General features: G+C 38.0%; 1 protein-coding gene across 2 annotated transcripts in view; it reads right to left on the reverse strand.

Moving 5' to 3' along the window:
• Window positions 1–24,260, reverse strand: part of SEMA6D (semaphorin 6D) — a 246,991-nt gene that overhangs the window by 213,662 nt on the left and 9,069 nt on the right. For both annotated transcript variants that reach the window (XM_085070612.1, XM_085070611.1), the window contains exon 2: window positions 4,697–4,757. The gene's annotated coding sequence lies outside the window, so the exon portion shown is untranslated. The remainder of the gene's footprint in view (window positions 1–4,696; window positions 4,758–24,260) is intronic.

A 24,260-nucleotide genomic window follows, 5' to 3' on the forward strand; every position in this document is an offset into this window, starting at 1 on the left:
TCTGGTAAGCGATCTTCTCGGTTTTATCTCGATCCACAACATTTTGCACCGGACTGTGTCCCCTGCCCTGCTGAGGAGGGCAGTGATGGAATGTTCGGCCAGGTGAGTGGGTGGCAGCTGGTCGGGTTCACTCACCAGTCATTGGAGAGGAGACAATGCTGTTCGGAGCACAGCAGCTCCAGCACAGGCTGTGTTACAAACTTCTGTGTGTTGTGATGGTCCAGCACTGCCACAGGGGCCATTTTCTGTCCTTCACCACCCATCGTTTGGCTGCCTTTCCCACTGACTCCACAGAAGGCATTGAGTACAGCGGTCGGATTTCTTATACTGAAATGCCTGTTTGGCAAGAAATCATCCCATTTCACTGCAGTGCAACATTGTCTGAACAGGGCACTTTGGCAGACAGTAGCACCTTTCAGTTTTCTGATCACAATACTTGTGTCAATGTCCTGGAGCCAGGTCAGCCTGGGTATTTGTATCCTACAGTCTCCTCTGCAGAATTACACTGTGACCACATGGGGCAGAAATCTCTATTCACTGCCAATCACTGTACTCTTTGCACTTCCCTTTCTGTCCCATCCGTGATCTCAACTGAATACTCATTACTGGAAAAGAGAATGCTCCCCCCTCTCTTGCTTCTTCTTGACAATATCTGCTTCAAGTTGTGAGCATGCATCTGTCTTATAAAGTCAGTTATTAAATTGCCTGGAATTTACACTTAGTTCCTTTTAGACAAAATTGGAGATAAACACTGGGTGAATTTTTTTCCCATGCACTCAATTCAACGAAGATGCAGTTTCACTTAGTCCCCTCAAATAATTAACAGATTTGTATTATTTTGCTGAATAGTTTTATGGGGTATTTTCAGGAATAGATTCACAAACGGGTCATTTTCATTCATCTCCCTTTTCTAGTACCTTAAAGATTAAGTAAATTTTGAAGCATGAAGGAGATTCAGGCTTCATTCTGTTCTCTGCCTGAGTGAATTTGAACTCTCATTGTCACCTACTAAGTTGTTAAGTTATTTGGGGGTGTAAGGAGAGAGAAAAGAAGATTATTTTCCTGCCAATACTTTCTCAATATGTACAAATAACATTAACTAAAGCAGGAATTAGATCAGAGATTACTCTCAGGTAAGAACCAGGAGACTAAAGCCCTGCTCATACTTCTCAGCCAGCATTTATTTCCACATAGGCTTCAACAGTGCTCCAGTGAGAGAGGCAGGAGGAACCCTACTCTGCGGCCTGGTGGAGGACACTGGTCCTGGAGATGGGAATGTGGATGGATCACTAACAAGGAAGGGAACTAAGCCCAGAGGGATAAGCTGTTTTTGACTCTTGTGGTGATACTTGTCCTGCCAGCTTTCTTAAGGTTTGGATGGACAAAGAAATTGTCCAAAGTAGGAAAGCTTATTTTCAGCTTATCATTAGCTTTTCTCCACTTAGCCTTGTGTTCTTTTCTTAGCACTCACTGTAATTTGATGTCATAGCACTGCATAACTCTTTCCTTGCCCTTTCATTTTCCTAAAATAAAAGCTATTATCTGCTCTGATCTTAATGCCTCATTCAGTTTATACCAAATTCAGTGTGAACTAGAATGCTTCATGGAAGCATCCACAGTTTCAGATGCACTTACTACAGGATGAAGAAGACTTTGTCAGGTAACAGGAGAGCTTGTATAATTTAACACAAAATAGTCACTCCTGAGTGCTGGCAAAGCAGGCAAGAGCCCTCAGAGGCTGTTTGTGAGAAATGTTCCTCACTATTAAGTGTTTCTGAGCCAATGCCAATGTCTAGTTTACCAAAAGACTTTGTCAGCACTGTTGGGAGGCAGATCCATACTGTGCTACTTTGACGTGTAACAACCCCTTTGGAAATGCCTGTTTCTTCTTCAATTGTTTTCCTAGGGCTCCTGGAAGAGGATGAGTCCTATCAATGCTGCTGTTCTCACTATTTCAGTTTAGAGTACTTTTGATGGCACTTGTTGAGCAAATTGTTCTTTATGCTACACTGTTGCTCAGCAAGGTATTTCTGCCTGTCAGCTGTTACAGACTCCAAGAGATAATGTTGCTTGTTTCACAGATTTCTTACTAACATCTTATTTTTGCTTACAGGACTCACAGTACATATACTGAATATCACCAGCTCTCAGGTACATTTCTCTAGTGTAATATTTGTAATATTATCAATATTTCTGAGGCTCATATTGCATCTGGTCCCATGATTCAGCTCAAATTGAATTGGTTTGTGATCTAATAACTCAATTACAAATATAGCCGCCTTTTTTTTCCTGCAGAGCATTTAAATCAAGAGCTTGTGAACCAATTCAGGTCATATGGCAGATATCCTCATTCCTTGGCATTCTCACCTTTTTTTTTTTTTTAATGGTTATTGCAGTGGAATATGAAGTCCTCAGTTTTGCCTCATGACTCATCTCCGACAAGCATTTTTATTTTCTTGCTCTCAACTGGAGATGCATTACTCTTCATGTCTCTGTCCCAGTCCTCTTACCTGAACTTCTTTTGGTGGTACTGGTACTGTACCTGTTTTACACTGTGTGGTTTTTTTTATGTGACCTTTTTCCTGCAAAATTTAGCTGACCCTGTTTGGCACTGCCCATGCATTTGTCTTTACAGTAGTCCAAACCAATCAAAACCTCTCCTGCTTTAACCAGGATACAGGAGTCCCACAGACAATATAATCTCTAAGTAGAAACTCTTAGGATCACCATCCTTTTAAGTGGGAATGGCAGATTTCTTACATTTAAATATGTATTCCCTCATTACTTCTTATTGGCATCAGGAAATAGACAGACTCATTCTCTTGAACTTTCTAGCTACACTTGCCATTTCAGCGTCTGAAATAGCATTCTTTGTAATTCCATGTCCTAGCTAACACATTCATCTATCATATCCCCAGCTTCTTCTTTTCTGAATTGTCTATACATTTAAATGTCCTATTACACGTCATCCTCTCCGATATTCTTCTATCAACATTATATCTCTTAGATTCCAATCAGATTTTAGTGTTAGTCATAGAAATGATTTGATGTTTCGGTTGTACCTACTTTACTGAGAGTTTGTTTCAGAGTCTACACAAACAGCACAATCTGTTATACTTACCCGACATTTTAAAACAATCATAGTCAAAATAACAACCACTATTTCACAGTTAGTTATTATTATTATGAATGGTTCATGAAAGTGTATGTCCTGTAGAGTAAGAAAGAAATTAGGGAGAGGTTATATTGTATAGTGTTTGATATACAATGAGGTAAAAATACCCTATATAGTAGGAATTTGAGCTCAATTTTCAGCACAGCTCTTGCATCCATGAAAAACTTCCCACAGGCAGAAATAGCAATATTTTTTCACAATCTTTCAAAATATGTCATAGTTCAACTACTGTAAATGCAACAGACACTTTAAAAAAGTGCATCACAAGGTTCACTGTCAAATAGAGAGTGATACAATTGCTGGATGTATTTTTTCCAAGAGCAAAGAATACTATTCAGTAAGAAACAGTAAAGATGGGACTAAGCCTGTAGAAGAAAAAAAATCAGACTCAAAATGATCCAAAAGGAATGGTATTCTTCACGCAAAAGGATGCCATGTGTATCCTGTTACTTTCCCATCTATTCTGTCAGAGAAATGCATGTGTACCATAGCAACAAGCACATTTCATAGAGCTTATATGTGTTAAATCATTAAACTAAAGATCACTTACTTTCTCTGAATTGGCAAGAAGCACTTTTGTTGTTCTTTCAAGCAATAGTTAATAAAATATTCATAAACTACTCATAAATGGTTAAACATGCTGAAGGCTTGAACTTTTACATAGTTTCTTTCATGTTTCATAATACACGTGCAGAAAGATTTCTTTAAGTAAATACTACTCTTAGAACATGTTTTAATGTGGTTTATGCACACAAAACACAAAGAGAGATGGAATTATGTCAAGAATTTGATTGCATAGCATAACTCATATTCCCACTTCCTCACCTTTAACCCTTCTAAGTGGACAATGGGGTTTTCTTTCTTGTTATATAAATTATTGTCTGTGAAAACACTTCCTTAAATCTCTGGACAATCATATTCGATTATCTGTAATGTTATATTTGCAAATTATGAAAGAATACTGTGGCTTCCTATTTTTTCATGCCATTATTCTTTAATGAAATCCAAAGTGACCACTAAGAGAGTTCAAATAATTTTCAGATTTTCAAAATATGGGATTAAGTTTCATTTAAACATTGCTTTTCCTGCCCTGCAAATGCAAATGCATTGTTTGTCGAAGTAATGAGCGTTAAATTAAAAATCTTGGCACAGCCTCTAGGGAATTCAACTCTTCACTAAACCTCAATTCAAGTAAAAGCTTGAGTGAATATATAGGTATTCAATATGACAGGAGGGACAAGAATCCATGGTTTGCTGCAATTTCAAACTTCATTTCTTACCATCTATCTTCAACCTAACATGGGAGTCGTCAAGTCACACAGCAGCCATCTGCAGAAAGGCCCCATTTAATATGATTTACCAGTGTGAATACAGAGATGGAAGCAAAGAATGATATTACCAGTCTTAAGCTCAACAACCAGGAGTAAACAAGAGTTAACAGAAGGTCCTAAATCAGCTTTAGTGGCAAAGAGGTTTTTCAGGATAGTATATACCCAGCCATGCTGTGTGTGCTATACTCACATGGATCACTGAGACTGCCAGCCCAGCATGGATCCCATCGACTCCTGGCTGGACACTGTCCCTGTGGGATAAACACAGTCCCAGTGGTTAGATAGTGCAGAATCCACAGGAAAAACGGGTTTGTTGCTAGGAATGTCTGTGGGAAGTGATTTTGGAGAAATGTAACATCTTTTCTCAAAAAGGGGTTAAGGCACAGGGAATTTAATAATATTTCTGAAGTGACAGATCACAGAGATGGAATATGAAGTTATTATATGTATGGGAATACATTATATTTATATATATTTATAACATCAGCAAAGAATTTGTGATCAATGCATAGGCTCAGTTTTTATCTCCACAATAATGGATAAAGAATAAATGATGGCAAAGAAACAGGATCTCACAATCAGATCATGCAATTTGCGAACTAAATTTTACAAATATAATTTTTACTGCTAATTCTTTCCCAAGCTACTCTTAGCATTAATAGTGGCTTACCAAGTATTTAGTACAGGTACACAGAAACACCACAGAGATTGAACTTCTCAGCTTCAGCTAAACTTTGCATTTTGATAAATGAATAACAATATAAACCTATAAATTTGATTGATTATTATTGCTGTTGTTGTTATAGTGTCTAAACCACTATAAATTTTTGCTTTGGAATGTGTTGTACTAAGTAACCAGCTTTCTGTGGGGATAATAGTTATGTGTGCATGGGGTGGTATTTATTTAAGCACAAAAAGTGATTTCACATAAAAATGCCATGTGAATGACCTGATATTCACCTGTTCAAGTGAGTTTCCATTGATAAGGGTAACGGCAACAGTAACCTGAGGAAATCAAGGATTGATATTGAGTCTTCTCTTTGTCCCCAGGAGAGCTGTAGCTGTATTTGAGATCTTGAGGTCTTGCCCTCAGTTAGCTTGCCTGGGAAATTATCCTTGGATTACCTTGGATCATTGATTCCACTAATGTATGAGCAGTAGACATTATCTACTGCCAGATTGAAGATTTAACTGAACAGTTACAAGCAAGTATGAGTCTTGCAAATGGCCATACAACATTTTTTAACGAGCAGCTAATATTTCTGTTGAGCAGGAAATATACATTACTCTCCTCAAAGACAGACTGCTTATAACTTTACCTTTCCTGCTAAGTCTTTCTTCTAAAGCAGATGTATTCAAATTTAAGATTGGTAATAAAATGCTGGATAAAAAATAGTACCTTTAGAAGATCTGTTTCTCCTTAACAGCTTTTTTGAAATCTAGTATTGGCTGTATTAATCTGCACAAAAGATTTGAAAACAGCCTACTGCAGGCTGTGCTTTTGTGTGCTTGGCAGAATGAATTATGAATGATTGCATCATTTACATTCTAAGTTTAGTTTTCAAGTATGGTTGATTTTGCTTAAATGAGAATCCTGTAGCTATTTAGTAATTAGGACTGATAGTTCTATGAAGTTCATAATTGGTCCCCAAACAGGTGTTTCCTTTCTTCTTGATAAAAATTAGGTATATTTTTGCCCTGCTGCATGTAGGCTCATGGAAATTTCCTGAACATAAGAACATACAATATTTATAATAACTCTATATTATAAAATAAAAATTATACTTCAGTTTATACGCCTACTCTGCTAATGCATTGAATTTGAAGTTCACTCGGGCATCATTTTGTAACAGTGCTCTGCACCCTTGACCACAAACACAGTTACCAACAACTGCAATTGCTCAGTACAGATGGTCTGATAATATTTTATGGCAGTGTCTATAATGAGTGTTCTAAATAATAATTATGGACAAGTTAGATATATGATGCTATTTTTCAATAGAGACTACGTCTACTGAATATAGATATAAGTTTTTGGATATATTGAAAATAAACCTGTTACTGCCTATAAAAATCAGGTATCATTTACATTGACTGAGTGTCAGGGGCGACACAATACTTGGAGGGGTTGCTCCTTTGAAGTTCCTGTGAATTGTCTTAGCTGTATTATCTCAGCTCTTTGTCTCCACTTTGAAAATGGCAGCAGCTGGCAATCATTTATCATATTTGATTGTTCTCCAATGATTCGAGCTCAGACAAGTTACCTTATCATCAGTGCAGACAATTTTTATGTAAAGTACCAGTATTGACTACAAGAGATCTGATGGCAGTTTTAAAACATTTCTGCATTAACAGCCTTCTCACTGCATTTAAGCATCCTGTCTCTTGGATGCTGTGATTAATGTGACACTGCTACTGTATGTTCTAAGTATCCATTTTTAATGGTGAAAACATCTATTCTTCAAAATGGTAATTGCCTAATGCTAACTATCTTTGCAAATTATGACCACCTTGGGAAAAATGCTCCTTTAAAATTGCGCAAGTGTTTGGTTAGAAATACATAATTAACCAGTTACCTTGTTGGAATTAATTTAGGATGGAATCACGGAATTATAGAGTTGTATATGTTGGAGAACACCTCTGAGATCATTGAGTCCATCCATGAACTTAGCACTGCCAAGTCTACAGCTGAATCACGTCCCTCAGTGCCACATGTACATGACATTTTGACACCTTCAGGGATGGTAACTCCACCACTTGCCTGGACAGCCTGTTCAAATGCTTGACAACCCTTCCAGTGAAGAATCCATTCCCTAATGGCCATCTGAACCTTTCCTGGTGCAACTTTAGGTCATTTCCTTTCATCCTATCACTTGTTCCTTGGGAGAGACCAACCCTCTCCTCTCAGGTGGTTGTAGAGAAGTGAAAAGGTCCCTGTGAGCCTCCTGGGCTGAGCCCCCTCAGCTCTCTCAGCTGCTCCTCATCTTTCTTTGTAAAGCAGTTTTTTGAAGAGGTATAAGGCTCAGACCTGGTCAGCACAATACAGCACCACCTCAGAATTTAAATGAATGAGAGAATTTGGCATAATTGTTAATTTATGTTTCATTATTGACTGTATTTTTAATTGGATAATAACAGTTTCAGAAAAAATGTAGGAAGCAGTTACTTTCCATGAAAAACCCCCAGCTTTTTGTCTTAAAAATGACAGTTCCTTTTCTACTTGTTTTATCTGAAATTTGAGTGCTTTAGATGAAAAAATAGATCTAAAAATCAAATTTTGCTACAGATAATTTTGATTTGTGGAAGCCAATTTAACAGTCACAGATGGCCTTCTCTAAAATCCTTCACAGTCCCCAGAGAGGCTCTAGAGATGATTAAACTCCATCTATCTGTGCTCAGCCTTGAGTGCCACACTGCTTTGCTCCCATTTTTTTTTCTGTGTTTGTGACCAATTGCTAACTAAATTGTTGATACCTTCCCGATCAAGGTAGAATGGTGTTTGAGGAACAAATGCGTTATAGCTCTTAATATGACAAATACTTTGCTGAGACACTGTAGAAAGAGTTTGCAACATTTTGATGGAGCAGAAGGTAGCAATCTTTTTTAAACATGATTTGTGCATTGTTGAGAGATAGAGAGGGAAAGAGTGAATAGTGAAAACTCCAGATTTCAAAATTTATCAACAAGCCTTTAAACCTTCTAGAACAGATCCCACTGATTTTGCAGAGGTGGAGGTGGAGTACACCCTCTTGGTCTGTACAGGGCAACCTGTTTCAAACTCCAAATTCTCTGGGAGAAATACATGCATAAATGTTGGAAGCAATGCAGCCCGACCCCTCTGCAAGAGGAACAACTCAGTGGTACCAAGACTAAAGTCACAAGATTTGAGGAGAGCTGACCTGAGAGGATGTGCACAGTGCTACAAAGGAGCTGTCACTCCAAAACTGTGTGAATGATTTGCAGGATTTCTTGGCTTTCCTATCACAGTGTGACACTACACACCCCCTGCCTTTGCAAATCATGAAAATACTACTATTAAACACACACGAAGTCTTAATGGGCTACTGAGAAATTTGATTAAGATTCCAGTATGTGGTTCTATAAGGATTTATTATGTAAATGACTATATATGAGCAAAATTAATTAGATGTTTCATGCACTTTAAAAGAAAGAAGAAAACTGCTTTTTCATTTTCAGAAGAAAACAGGTGGTAGCTGGTTTGCAACACAAGTCTCTCCATATGTAATAGCAACAAAAGAACCTATAACATCCCAGACAGTCATTCTCTATTTCCTTATAATATTTGTGAAGGAAAAGCAATGTGACAGGCAAGGCTGCAAGCAGAGGAATTGCCCACAAGATGTTTTACCAATTGCAGTAGAAAAAGCTTTTGAAAGGGAAGCAAAATACAGGAGAGCAAAAACAATTAGATATGCAGCACACTGAATTCAGAAGTGCCAGCAGGTGATGTGCAGTTCTGCAGAGTTATGGAATAACACGCTTGTCAGGTTTATTTATTTATTTACTTCACAGAATAATTTTTTTCCAAGGCAGAATTGCTTAGCAAAGCTTTTAAAGGCAACTGAGCCTTTCACTAATACCTTTATGCACATCTAATGAAGAAACTGAAAATACATTGGATGACAGAGATGAAGGGCCCTCAAATTCAAAGTGCTCTTTTGTGATGACAGCCTCTGTGTTCTCTCTGTAACCTGAGACCAGCTGTCCAAACCATGAGCAAGTGTGTAACATCCACCCTGCTGAAGCCAACAAGCTTTCCTGCACACTATCCTCTTGCCACAGCTTCCCCAACAGCTCCTCTTAGCCCTCCAACTTGCAAAACAGTGAAAGGGGAAGCTCATATTTTGTATCTTTCATATAGATTGCTGGTGTCTCAAAGCTGTGAGGAGAAATGCATTTCAAAATACACATACCAAATAAACTGGGACACACTGAACCCCTGGTCCTTTGCTGCTGTCTCCTGTACACAATTAAAGCATTCAAGGTTTCTGACAAATTCTGTTCTCTGTCAAAAATAATAATACAAATGATGCAGATGTTATTAGGTGGATTTGATTAGCTGCAAGTGCCAGAGACTTCAAAATTTTAGTTGAAGATTCTGCTCACTTGAGTTAGTCAAGAAATCAGCTATTTTGACCTACACTTTTAATGACTGTATTCTTTGCCTTAAGAACTCCTTGCCAGTGTAAGTGAATGGGTCAGAAAACAGTCTTTTCTACTCCTGCCATTAGCTGCTGTGTCCAAGTGCCCTACAGAGCTGTGACTGCCTTGCTAATGCCTCCTGCTTGCTAATGGCTTTTCCAAGGGCTGTTCTTTCATGGCCTCTTTTCGTGACAGCGGTCAGTTTGCATTTGACAGCTCTGGGTGAGTGTTTGTGTCCTGGCATCTCAAGCACACACTCTGCATCTCCCAAGTGTGCTCTTCATACTGATGGAGATAAGCTGCTGGCTGGTGATTTTGATTCCCCGTCTCTTCATGTTGGTTTAAAGTATATTTATCCAGAATCAGAATCTCTTCTAGACATTTAGTCTCTAGGGTGTCTGACTTTACACGTTGAGTAGCTCCAGCTCTCCAGCCATATGTTAGCATCAAGACTGCACTGGAGTTTAAAACTCTCACTCTTGTTGTGCTGCTGTGTGACTTTCACTTTTCATATTTTGCTACATTTCTATTTTCTGCTACAAACATATTTCCTATTTTTAATATGAGTCCTCTTGAATTCTTTGTTACTAGTACGACTGCTATGTCCTGTTGCCTCCCAATATGACTATTTTGCCTGACATCTGAGCTTGAAGGATTTCAATTTGGCATCAATGAGTTTAAGTTCCTTGAGTGCCCTTTTTGATTTTTTGCATGTCTTCCCTCACAAATTGACCCAACAGTTTAAAGTGGTTTAGTGTCCTTAATGTTTTTGCAAAATTTATCACAGCCAGCAGCAACATTTATCCTTTTGGTAGACCTCTCTTTGCAAAGACCCTTTAACTCAGGTCTTTGCAAAGAGATGGCAATCATGAGCTATTCCCTTCCTTCAGATGCAGACATTTCACTACTAAGCTAACTGTACCTTGCACGCAGTCAACATGCCCAGTCTCAAATTCTCACAGGGTGACTCCGTATCTGCTGAAATATTTTCACAATACACAACATGCTCTTCCTCAGTTCATGTTTGGACAAGTCTATGAACAGATATAAGGACACATGAAAGCTTTTTAATTTCCATTGTCTGCTGAGGGAGTCCTAGCCCTGCCTTGATCTTTACACCTAGGGATGCAGATTGGGCCTGGATCAGTCCTGGCAGAAGAAAGCTCCTTGCCTGCTGTCCTTCTCGTGCATGGCAAACTGACCCAGGGCACTGTGTGTTTTACGTACTCCTGTGGCTCCAGCTTCAATTATAATTTCAATATAGGACTCAACACAGTTGTACATTTAAAAAGTGATGGTGAAAAACCAGCCAAATATTATAAAACAGAAGGAGGGAAAAGAATGAGCTTGAACACTTGACTTGTAACTAATAGGATTCTTCACCCATTGTATTTAGAGTAATTATCTTTGAAATGCCTGGGGAATTGAAGAAAGATTTTTTTCACTTGATATGACAGATGATGTTGGAGGTGCTATAATGCTTTTTCCATAAGCTACACATATCTGAGGTCTCCCACAGATATTTTACCAATCACTCCTCAGTCTACTTAACCTTCATTAGTGCAGTCATGACCCCTCCAGAAAGTAGAATAGATACAAGAAAGTCGTTTAATCTTTACTTTATGAATGAATTTCATAGTTGTGGAATCTTTTATCAGACAAGAATACTTTTTCTGAAAAGCACTGCTAGGGAGTGCTGGCACAATAAAAGAATACTGTGCTGTATTTTTAATTTTATTAATGATTCTCTGTGAATCAGTACACTTTTTATACTGGAAAATTAGTTAAAAATGTGAAAGGCAACAACATTAGCATCTATTTGTGAATAACACGTAGAGTTTTGGTTTTTTTTAATAACTTGTAAAAGGAAGGTTTAGAACTTTATAGCAAGATCAGTGTTTGCTGCATTAATCAAACTTAGTCAAAATGCAAATCTGCAATTCTGCTATGATTGCCATAAATTACCTCAGACGTATACAGATGTAAATCAGAACAGAGTCAGCTTATTATTTATAATTCCTTTTTTGTTACGTTATTTTCAACCATTTTTCAAGCTCTTCTTTATAAATCTTTGTAGATCCCTGATATCTGTCAGCTCCTGACTGTAGTGTATCCCTTGGGCATTTAAATACAACAAATGATATACCAATTTCTAGTAGGTAGAAGTCAGTACAACATTTTGTCTGGCTACATACATACATATAGAAAGCTCTTCTGTATTCCAGATGTTTAAGCATATGGGGAAAAAAGACTCGGTGAATTGGAATCTTTTAATGTAAATTTTCTGTGACAAGCTCTCCAGCTGTCTACTTCACTGGGAATGTAGAACAGGTTGTCATTCACAGACCTGTGGAATGTGGTGTTTCTGATTCTGAATGTAGAACAGGTTGTCATTCACAGACCTGTGGAATGTGGTGTTTGTGATTCTGGTAGGAACAGGCTGGGAGATGAGCTGTGCTGAGAGCTGCAGCTTACCCTGCTGATGGGCAGACTACATGGGGGGAACTCCCATTCTGAGAACACATCAAGGAGAGAATTACCTGTGCTCTATTTTTGAAGTAACAGGATGTTTTGAAATTTAAAATCTTTATTTCTGATATTCTAGAAAATGTTGGATAAAAAAATTATTCTTAGTAGTACAAATTTTCTGTCTAACTTCACCAGCAATATTAATTCAGATCTCTATCTGATTTTCTGGTACTCGTTCTTATTAATATTATTACTAATATTAATAATAGTAGCAAGAATTCTTTACATAGCAGATCTCCTGCAAGTATGGCTGTCAATTTTACCAAAATAGCTAAAACTGTTTTCTCTAGAAAATTAAAAAAAAAAGTTAGAATTTTTCTTTACTGCTTCCCAGAGAAATCTGCTCTAGTTTTTCTCTTGAACATTTCTGTTCTGGATCCTCATATATTTCATGAGACTTTAGACATTCTTTAGAGCCATGATATCAAAACTGATACAGACAGCTTTCTTATGTTGATTCTTTTTAGAGAAGGTTTTTGAAATCGCTTGAGTTCTTCCATCTCTATAATTTCCTCTTCATTACTATATCCTTTCTTTTACTCTGCCTAGAAGGAGATTTTAGCTGACAAATGGTGGTTTGAAACACAGGCTATCTTGCTATTTCTTTTGAATACAATCGCTATTGGGATTCATATTTGGAAAAAAGAACCCATGCCAAACTTGCTGAGACTCATGTCACAGTGCCACCTTCCTCACAATTCACAGAAAGCCAAGCCATTGGCTCATTTAGAGTATCCTTGCCTAGCAGACAGTGCCCGAAATTGGCTCCTCTCTTTGTCTTTCCAAACTGGACTGTTCTGGGCAGGTTCCTTTCTCCCTCTCTGAAATGAAGTCTTTCCCTCTGAATGGTGCCTGACTGACAGCCCTGAAAGCTCCATTTTTCTGTACACAGACACCAAATTCACAGTCAAAGTTTGCAGTGTGAGGTTTCCCTCAGGGACCCACGCTCTGAGCCCACACTGGCTCAGGAGAACTCTCCAGTCTGGACCAAGCACTACTTCAGTTTGCAAAACACTGTTTCCCTGATGAATCTGACAGCTGAAATGCAACTAGAATAAATTCCATTAATTTTTATGATATGACAACAGTATCCCAGGAACGATGTTGAATATTCACAGTTTATTCACAGAGAGTTGGGGATGGCTTCCCTATTATGTTTAAAATTCTTTCAATCTAAACCCTATCTGTGGCATATTATTTCTATGTGAGTAATCCCCCTGGAATAGGAGAAACACCATTTACCATCTCTCTGTTCTAGGCAACCAAACCCCACATTTTTACTCTATTTTGATAATTATTATACTGTATTATATCTCAAATTAGAGCATTTATGCACCCACAGCAATTCTGGGCTAGTATGGACTCATTTTCTTGTCTCTCTTCAAAGGCTGTTAAGACAGCCAGAAGCTCATTTTAGATCCCTGGTGGAACAGAGTTCATATAACCAAGTGTCATGTCCCCTTTAAAAAGGGTGGTTTTCAGGTGCCTCTGTGTGCACTACAGGCCCCTGGTTTAATTCATCTTTGGAGAACTGCACAACTAGTCCTTTCCAAAGAGTGAAAGCACCTATGAGAGTGAGTAACAACAAATGAAAAATAGACATCCAAATCTGACCTCAGCAGTGAGGCAAAGCAGAATAGCTTTGGCAAAAAAAAAAAAAAAAAAAGAAAAAAGAAAACAAGAGGAACTGTGCTAAAACTCTCCCTCACCAGGTCACAGCAAGAGGCATTATGAACTTTTATTGTGTCCTGTTAGCAATGAACTAAATCCATGATTGTTTCCTATTTGCTCCTGCTGTCTCCCTGCTGGGAGGGATGGCCAGGATCCAGGAGCCCCTGGCCAGCTCCTGTGGTACCTGTGGCCTGGACCACAGCCTCTGTCTGCAGGCAGTGAATAATTGTATGTTAAAGTGGATTTACAGAGTTACCAAATCCTTAAGTAAAAATCTATATAACAGAAGAAGATCTATTATTAAATATAATGAATGCCATTATCTCATAAACTGCACAAGGAAGAATTTAAACCTCGAATCCTTTTTCTGTATCCAGCTCTTCATTACCATTTTGGGAAGAGTTAAAAGCTACAAGTCTCCTTCTGCCTGTTGTCTTTTAATCCTCTTATTCCCAAGTCATTCACTATAGCATAAAACTGCCATAAACCTAATGCTGTGAGCTATATGTCCTTGCAGTAACAAATCCTAAAAGCAGGAGGCACACTTGTTGCTCACACATCCCTCTCCTTAAGCTTCTTCCCAAGCCTGGTCCCCTGTTCCTAAATGCACACCAGCTCTCTTCATCTTCCCACTGTTAAACTCAGCACAAGGTGGGGCAGAGGGCTGCAAAATTCAGCTATAATACAAAACAAACATGTTTATTATATGGGTTTAACACAACACTATTTCAGCCCAAAGCCCAAGGGACAAAACAAGGAGTACAATGTAGTACATAGATGTGGTCAGGGAAGAGGATGCTGCAGTCATCAAAATCCTCTTATTTAGCAGGAATCAAGAGGAGATTTAGGCTATGAGACATGGTGGTCAGAAAGAAGAAAGTAGTACTAGATCCTTCAGAAGGTATTTGGGAAACAATTACCTTAAAGTTATCCTGAAGGATGATTAGCCTAGATGTGGAATACCAACCTTTAAAGAAACACTAACTTCTAAAGGAAAAACTGATACCTCGTGAAAAATGGAGACACAATCTACTATGGTCTTTTCTCCAGTGCTGTTTTCACTCTGACAATGCAATATTCTGTCTCCCTACAGCAATCCTGCATGGTCACCTGGGTATTTCCTGTCCAAAGTGACTGTGAAGTGTTGCTGCCTAACACCACTTTCATTTCAAAATCAGTTGCATTTTAGTACCAAGGAAACAAAGAGCATCACCTTAGATTACATTTTTTCTCCCCAGTGTCTACAGAAATGATATGATTATCATTATCTTTGAATACACCGCATTTTCCCTAATTTTTCTAAATGTGAATTTCTTCTAAATTTAACAAAAAAAGATACTTAATTCATAATACATAAAGAATATTTTAATGGTCACTCCTGAGCATATTTTAATAAGCCAATTTAGTCACTAGGCAGTATTATGATTATATTTCAGAGGCAATTACTAATTTACTGACCTTTTCAGTTATTAGAAAATCTTCAAATTGCTCATGATTTCCATTAATTTTTTCTATTAGCTTTACTCAAAAAATATCTTCTGTAACTTACAAAGAGCACTCTATATCTATACGATAAATTTGCTTGAGACTTTTTAAGATTCTACATCCAGATGCAAAACAGGAGATGGGTGAAGCATCATTGCAACTCTGAATGACATTTAAATCAGTAGGTTGAAGCAGTAGCTGAGTGGTTTCTGTTAGAAATAAATGAAAATAAGCAAAATTAAGTGAACAACACATGCCATTAAAACTTTTCCTCTCTGAGTTGCAGATATCTGATCCTTATTCCTAAGAGAAAAACTTAGGATACTGCAAAGTTTATTGGCTTGCTGAAGATTTTAAAGTTATTTCGTCTTATGACAGTTGTAAAACATAACTCCAAAAGGAGTAAAAAGGTAAGTATAGAGTTTGGATTTAAATCCATCTCTGTTTTATTTGTCTTTATGGTTTGACTCTAGAGCAACTGGCTTGGCAACTCCATCTCCCTTTGCTGATCTCCTAAAACATTTCTAGTTCAAATATCCAAACATATGAGCCAGACACTCAGTTCTCAGACTCATTGTGGGAGTTGAACTCAGAAGTGTTTGGTGGAATCAACCACAAACATATGTTAAAGCAGCAACATAAAACCCAGAAAATATTTGATACTATTTACTTAGCTCTCTGTTCCAAATGGAACAGACCAAAAATATAAGCTGATATCTTCAGAACATTAGAAAAGTTATGAATTCTTGAGCTCCCAGTGTAGGTTGTTGCTCATTTTTTAATGTGCACTCTACACATGCTCATGCCCCAAGCAAGAAAAGAACAACGCAGACAGAATTAGAACACAAATTCCCAAACATCTGTTGATCATAAAAACTAAACAAAAAAAATCTCTACAATTAGCTTCATAATATTGTAAAACAGCCTCCCACCCCTTCTGAAACTTCCTTTCATTCATAAATATCCATCCTTTTTTTTTTAAAGAAAAATAAGCAAGTAGACATCACAGTAGAAGCAGCATAGTGTACAAATCTATGCTTTTACCTCTGTGCTCTTTCCCACATATTTGATCACTATTATTTTTTACTGCCTGCTATAAATACTTTATTAAATAATTAGCTAGGGAAAAAAATTCACTCTCCTTTTTTCTCCTTGCATTTTTAAGCTCCTAATGAGAATCTAACAGAACGGAGAACAAGGTACTACAATTGCATGTTCCTATCTTTTCTGTAACAGACATCCCATTCTTCTCTTGCATCCCACTACGAACAGTTCATCTGAGCATAAAGGAATGGCATACATTTCTCTGTTTGTCAAAGGAGCTCCATTTACATTTCCATGGTGACATACACAGCTCTGTTCTTTGTTACTCAGGAGTAAAATGTGCAGGATCTCTGCCACATACTAGAAATGCCAGTACATGCAATTTTAATTGCAAAAAGTCCTTCTCTCCTTTAATTCTATTATTTCTCTCTTGCTCACTTGCCAACTGTCTTGGCATTAGTGACTGTTTCACAACACCCAACTTCTAACTGAGAGGGCAGGAAGCACAGCCTTTTCCTAAGCATTTGGTACAGGTCCAAATCCTGCCATTCTCTCTTTTTACTAAATTCTTGTTCTCACACAATTCCCATTAAGCGATGTGAGAATGTTGACCGCATAAACACGGAGCTGGGTTGTTCAGCCCCAGCCCAGCATCTGTAAAGTGCAGAGCTGCAGTTCTCATCAATAGGTGTGTGTCAGTGAGCAGGAACCCCTGCACCTGAGCAGCCTGCAGGATCAGCCTGCAGCAGCTCAATCAGTGCCTTCCTGCGGAAAGACCATTTTCCATCCTTTGACCTGGCATGTTCGATTATGCAGACCTGTGGAGTGGAAATAGGAGAGACGTTGCAAATACAGAATCTATTTCTGCTTCTCAATAAGAAATCATTATATTTCTCCATCGGGCAATAAGATCTACAGAGAAGAAAATGTTGTTGGCTTGACTTTTCATGCCTCCCTCAAGTTACAGACTACAGAAAAATTCTTGGGCCAGATTCTCACCTGGCAGAGCCAGCAGAGATCCAAAAAAGAGTTCAGCCCATTCTTTTTCAAGTTCCATCATGATAATTCTTTTCAGTACAGCTCTTCTTCTTCCTTACAAGGCAAATGCAATAGTCCCTTTCTTTAATAAGGCCCCATCACTTTTCTGCAGTTTCAGAGGAAACAAACCTGGCTCCTGGTGCCAGTCTCAAAAACCAAATCAGTCACGTGCACATTTTAAAATGAGTTTTGAAGAAATGCCCCAGGGCAAAAGCAGAAAGAATGTAAAATACCATAAAATAAATATTTAAAAAGCTAAATAAGACAAATGGATTTTTAAATTTTGACCTAAAAATAGAAAGCATTTTGAAGTTGTAAAACGTAAAAGAATCACATTTCACAGCTGTGGAGACCAATGAATAAATGGGTAGGGTCCATTAGCTACTGTCCATACATGTGGATGAGCTAAAAGCCTTTTAGAAGCTGAAAAATGTCTCTTGTTTAAGTGTTCAAAAGGCAGAACCAAGAGATGCAAACCCGTGTAAGCTGGGATCAAACTTTAAAGTTAAATCTTTTATTATAGCAGGTCAATTAGGTTCTTTTCAAACCAGGCTAATACAATAGAAAAAAAATTTCATCTGTGAAGCTATTTTCAGGACCTGATAAGGCTCTGCTCAAAGGTAACATCAAAGGCTGGATGTTAGAATATTCAAAATAAAAGAAACCCAGACACAATCAAATCAAGATTAAAGTTCCAGCAACTACTTTGGAAAAACTCATCTGCTTCACAGAAAGTGAAACACAGTAATGTTTAAAAAAAAAAACCATAATTGCCACAGCCACTGCATAATGCTCATCTTCTCCCCACTGTCCCCAAAGAATCAGTTCTTGTCCCACAGTCTCTCCCAGGATGGGGCTCTGTCTCCCCTTTCAAGCTGTTCAGATATTTTTTTCCCCAGATTATGTTAAACCCATGGTCTCCTGGCTGGAAATGTCTGCATTAGCCAGTAAAACAGTTAAATAAAACCAGTATGAGTATCCCAGGTAATGCAGTTATAACCTGGATGACAAAGTTACATTTATTATCAAATTGTGAGCAAAATGTATTGTAATCTTTCCCTCTGAAGTGCTGTTATCAGTTTGGAGAAGGAATCACTAACATTCTTAAAGCACAGTTTATTCAGCAATAGTACACAAGCACTTAGGGAGAAATACCTTAAAAAACAGCAAGGAGTTTTCAATAATGGTTGCCTTTTCCTGAGCTTGTTTAAACTACCTGAGTCTACCAAAGAGGCAAAAATCATCAAAATGGATAGTCTTGAGGTTATTCTTCACTGTTTTGAAACTAATTGGAAAGATGCAGTTATTTTGAACCATTAATTTTGTTGTTGCTCGCTTTTTCCCGAAAAGGAAAGCAAAACTTTTAGCAGATTCACTGTACACAAATACGTGGGTTTTAAAATCAGAGAGGGTTTTATGTACTCATGACCTTATAGGACCTTTTGGTTTTTTTTAACAATTTCAATTTGCTATAGTAATATTTAAATGTATTTCCATTTCTGTTGGATTAGGAACTTGTCCCTTTCTTTTCAGACATCAAAGGTGTTGCCACTCCTGCCTGTTCAGCCTATGATTCCTGGTTCCTCCTGGTTCCTGCTTTTGCCTCTGGCTTAGACCTGTGATTCCTGTGTCCAGCCTTGTATCCACCCTAGAGCTGTTAAATCTCTATAGGAAGTGAGCAGGTCCCAAAGCAGTCCCTCTCATACAAATCACAAACTGTGCTGAACAGGTTCACTCTTCTTGTGTTATCTCTGCCACAATTTTCACTGTTATCCAAAATACATTAACGAAGTTCTTCACCATAGAATTTCAACAATTCCTAAAAGGATATGTCACTATTATGAAATTTCCTTTCTTCCTGAATCTGAAAAAGGCAAAAATTTTTGAACTTCCCATGAATTAAAAAAATTTACAAGAATGTTTTAGAGAAATGTCAAAATATTTTGTGGAAACAGTTCATCTCAATGAAATCAATGTTGTTTTTAAAGCCAACTTTTTCTATTACAATTGCAGTTATTGATAAAGCAAATAGTTAACTCTGAAATGCTCCAATAACCTTAAATCAAATAAATTTTTGCAGTGGTAAAATGCTGCATCACAGTTTTCCTTTTTTTCACCCAGTTTTAATCCTGATCAGGTGTAGTACTGTGCTAGAATTGAAAGATATCTGATGGATGTTCTCAATTATATCCAATACCTGTGGCTACAGCAGGCCACACTGACAGTCAGGAATAATCAGCATTTAAAGATGCCTGGATGTAGGAAAGAAATGCATTACACCCTCTGAAGCAGTGACACGATGGATGATTCTTCTTACACCCCTTTATTGCAGGGATCCTCAAGCATCTGCTTAAATAGGAGTCATGCAAAGCCACCTTTATGTTGGATATTGCAAATATAAGCTCTCTATATGAACATGAATAGACTAAATATTGCAGTGCCTTGGATTTTATGACTTGGCAAGAAGCTAAGTAGAGTGGAAAGCTGTAAAAATAAAAACTTTCAGCTCCACTAAGCTGAAAACTGATATCTAAGATATCAGAAATATAGCTGCTGGTTCACATAACTAAAAACCTCACCTTCCCAAAGGGTTCTCCCACCTCTCCCCACCCTGACTTGACTAAAGCTGATATGATGCCAAGGGAGGTGACTGTCAGGGATGTGTGTTATCACTTTGCTGAAGTGACTCAGCTGCACCTCTTTTAATCAAACCTTGATTTTTTCAATCTCTAATTTCTTCCAGAAAAGACTCTGAACAGCAGGTCACAGCCTCAGGCCCACTGAAGGTAGGATAGAAATAATGATTGTAGGAAAAGCACTTCTGCAGGGATTTATCAGGGGGAGCAATTACTCTCCTCATGCGAGGCATGCCCATCCTCAGCGGCTTGCAATGGTAGAGGGGCTCCTGAATATTCAGTCACTGCTGTGGATGAAGGTTAAACCTGGTCAAGGATATTTGCTAGGTTATATTCTCACTAGAAAAATTTCTGAAGTTGGATGAGGAATGTGTGCCCTGGAAAAAAACAGCAGGAAAGACCCGAGCAGTAAATAGCTGTGTGGCTGAGGCACTCAGATTGGACCCACTCTGCCTCTGCTTTGGATTATGTGGGACAGGGATAATATTCCAGGTAAGTAGCCTAGTCAGCCACATGGAACAGTTGCCCATCTTTTACTTTATAAATATTTATTAGTTCAGAGAAAAAAGGGTGGACATAATAGCTTGCTGGTTAGAGGAGAAGTGAATCTGGAAATCAAATAAAACCCCTGGGCTCAGACAGTATTTTTTTTCTCCCATCTGAACTAAATGTGAACTGTGATCACCACAGCCAAAGAATAACCTGAACTGGAGCAAAACTAACATGTGTATAGGTTTAACTGTGCCAGGAAATATACAGAATGGACATAACACTTGCTCTTGGTTGAGTCCCACATGCATTGCAACATAGAGACAGCCAGAAAATCCACTAAAGAAAAGCCAGGAGAGTTGGATTTCCCCTCTGCAAATAGATGTGTAGTGGGAATGACAGAGGCAGCAGATGCAGGGCCTTGGAGCCTCCACACTGACCAGCAGGGTATTGTTACTGGAAATTAGGGCTGAGTGCTCTGTCCTACTTTGGGCTGCAGAGGACTTGGGATGGGAGCACTTGTAACACTGGATTACACTCTGCTTTGCTCCTCTACCTGCTCAGCCAGGTGGAATTTAATAAACATAAATAACTACCCTAACAAGTTCTGAAAGTGTACTATATGCAAACTGGATTTAAACAAGGAGAAAGAAAAGGGATTTGATTTCTGAGTAATGCAAGCTCCATATAATCTAGAAACTTTTATGTGAAGAGAGAGAAAAAATATTTCAAGGCCATTTTTTGGTTATCAGAAAATTAGAAATGTGAGGCCACCTACAGAAAAGCTATACCAGCAGTTATCAGAACAGTTTATTGTGCACAACAATTTTAAATGAGACTATAATATTATTTAAGCCAAAAAGGGAAGACAGCTTGTACCATCAGACAGTTGACAGCAGCAGAAGTAATAAAAAGCAGAGTCAGAAGATCATTACGGATATAAAAAAAGGTACTTTTCAAGACTGATTCTATGGCTTTTTGATTCTTTTTTTTTTAATGGACGTTTAAGATAGGCTAACTCCAGCTGTATAATGAATATATCCTTCCAATTGAAAAGTCAATATTTAACATCCATTGTGTTCTGCTTTTTAGGACATGCTCCATTCAGATACTAGTGTTTTAAATCAAATTAGCTCCAGAACTATATGGAAGAAACATTGAATATGTGTCATGAATCAAAAGCACATATTTTTCAGCACTAGAGTAATAAGAATGCTCATGTCTGCAGACTTAAGATCAGTATATTTTCCACTGGGTCTATCTTAAAAAGAGTGACATAAGTTCCTTTGAAAAAACCCAGAAAAACTTTTTTCCTCTCTATCAAACATTTTGAAGACTATATTTTAGTAGTTCCAGGCTACCTAATGTTTTGTCAGTATGATGGGGTTTGCATTTGTTAGCTGATAATAATTTAGCAGCTGTTTAATTTAACATTTCTCCCATGTCCCTTCTCAGATGGGACTTCTCAGTGGCCCCATATTTTTATTTTGTAAATTTAACCTCTTTGTGGAAATTAATTATGATTGGAGTTATGATTATTGGGACTCTAAAAATACCATAGAGTCTAATTCTGCTGTTGCTCATGTGCTCATGTGTAGCTTTTACACTGAATTTAGACCAATGGAACAAAACATTTTATTGCTGAGAAAATGACAGCATCTTAATTGAGATCTGTAACACCATATTGAGGAAGAAAATATTCTTATTTCTTTTTACACAGGAGCAAACAGATATGGACAGACAAAGACATTCATTGAGCTGGTCTCAGTTCTGTTCAAGCAGTTTAAAAATCAAGAAAGTTATCATGAAATTGTTCCAGACAATATATTCAGCATAGACATTTATTACTGATTTAATGCAACCATTCTGCACCTCTCAGTTTGCTTCTGGATACGCTCTATTAAAGCACAGACATATCTGATCAGCATATACCCCTGCCAAATATTTCTGTGATTTTTTTCCTAAATAAAACAGTATCTTTAAAATCAATAGAAGATCCTCTTTCCTCTGTACTCAAATGTTCTTTTTAATGGAAACATAGAGAGCTTTGACCTCACTGAACAGGGGAGGAATGAGACAAGGCAATCGTAAGGTACACAATTGAAGTTTTAGTCAATGCTTTTGAGGACAACAGCATAATACTATGTGGCTAAAATAAGAGTTAGAAATATATCCTTGTTTGGTGGGCTGACCTTGGCTGGATGCCAGGTACCCACCAAGCCACTCCATCACTCCCCTCCTCACCAGGACTGGGGGGAGAAAATAATGCGGAAAAAAAACCCCTTGTGAGTCAAGATAAAGGCAGTTTAATAAAGCAAAAGCAAAGGTCATGTGTGGAAGCAAATGAAAACAAAAGATTTATTCTCCATTTCCCATCAGCAGGCAATGTCCAGCCACTTCCCAGGAAGCAGGGCTTCAGTGTGCACTAAATCCACGTGATCATAATCAGACTACAGAAACTAGAGGGTGTAAAAGAATATAAAGCTACCTAAGTATCTATCAGAAAATTATGCCAAATATCAATTACTTTTCAAGATTGTGAAGCCTGGAAAGTGTATTTATATATTTTCTCTATGCCAGTGACACCAGAGATGTTGTATATGAATTTTACCTTTGTGTTTTGACCACAAATAGCATTCAGCAGTTGCAATAATAATTTCTCAGAGAAATTATTATTGGCATGAGCTAAATATAAACAGAAGACAGAAAATCAAAATTTGATAAACCAATCCAAATCCCAAGTGAGGAAGAAAAGATTGAATCATGAAAAAAGAAGTTTGGTAAATGGGAAAACAGATGCAGCAGGTAGAGTGATTGTTTGGCTGCCACTACCAGCTAGTCTATGACTTGGTGCAAAATGAGACAATCCAGATAATTTTATCCAGCTTGCACCAGATTCACACAATTGAACACTCATGAATTCAAGGCAATCATCCTTAAATGAAGGAACCAGGCATGTGAAGCCCTCCCATGCATAAGTTTTGGCCAAACAATTCCTGCTTCACAGTATATTTGTCCTGCAAGAGTGAGAGCTGATTCCACCAACCCAGGAGACAATCCCTGCCTGGCCCCAGCTGGAGTAAATGGTACATCCATAGTGCAGGTGGGAGATGTGATTCCATCAGCCTGGGAGACAATCTCTGCCTGCCATCAGCTGATGGACATGGCTACCTCTGCACTTGCTCAGTACATTTGGTGTCCCTGACACTGCCAGACAAAGGCTGCATTCTGGCTCCTTTCCACTGCAGCTGTGCTGCCGAAACCCTGCAGAAAGCCAGATAACCTTTAAAGTAGCATTATCTGCACCAGACCTCCAGAGCCAAGCTGAACTTACTTATGCCATAGGGATAAATTAAACTCACTAGATTTAGAGAATTACTTCTGAGCTTTTCCAATGAGCAATCAGATGTGGGAACTAAGACTTGCTGATAAAATCAAATATATGAAGTTGCTGCAAAAGCTATTTCACTACCACCTTCTCAACTGCCAGTGAAATAAAAGGAATGCTATAGACTGGATTAAGAATCACTGTGTTTAACCAGACTAGCCAAGCTTTCTTAATTCCAAAAGTAATTGCAGGTAAATTCTAGCAAGCTGGGAGCTGACCTTGAGAGCAAAGAAATATTCAGCAGAGGTTGATAGCCTTAGGAGTGGATACAGTGTAACTAAAACAAGGCAAATCACCAAAAGACAGCAAAG

This window comes from Lichenostomus cassidix, chromosome 10 (assembly GCF_008360975.1).
Source record: "Lichenostomus cassidix isolate B80296 chromosome 10, HeHo_3.0, whole genome shotgun sequence".
NCBI classification, from domain to species: Eukaryota; Metazoa; Chordata; class Aves; order Passeriformes; family Meliphagidae; genus Lichenostomus; species Lichenostomus cassidix.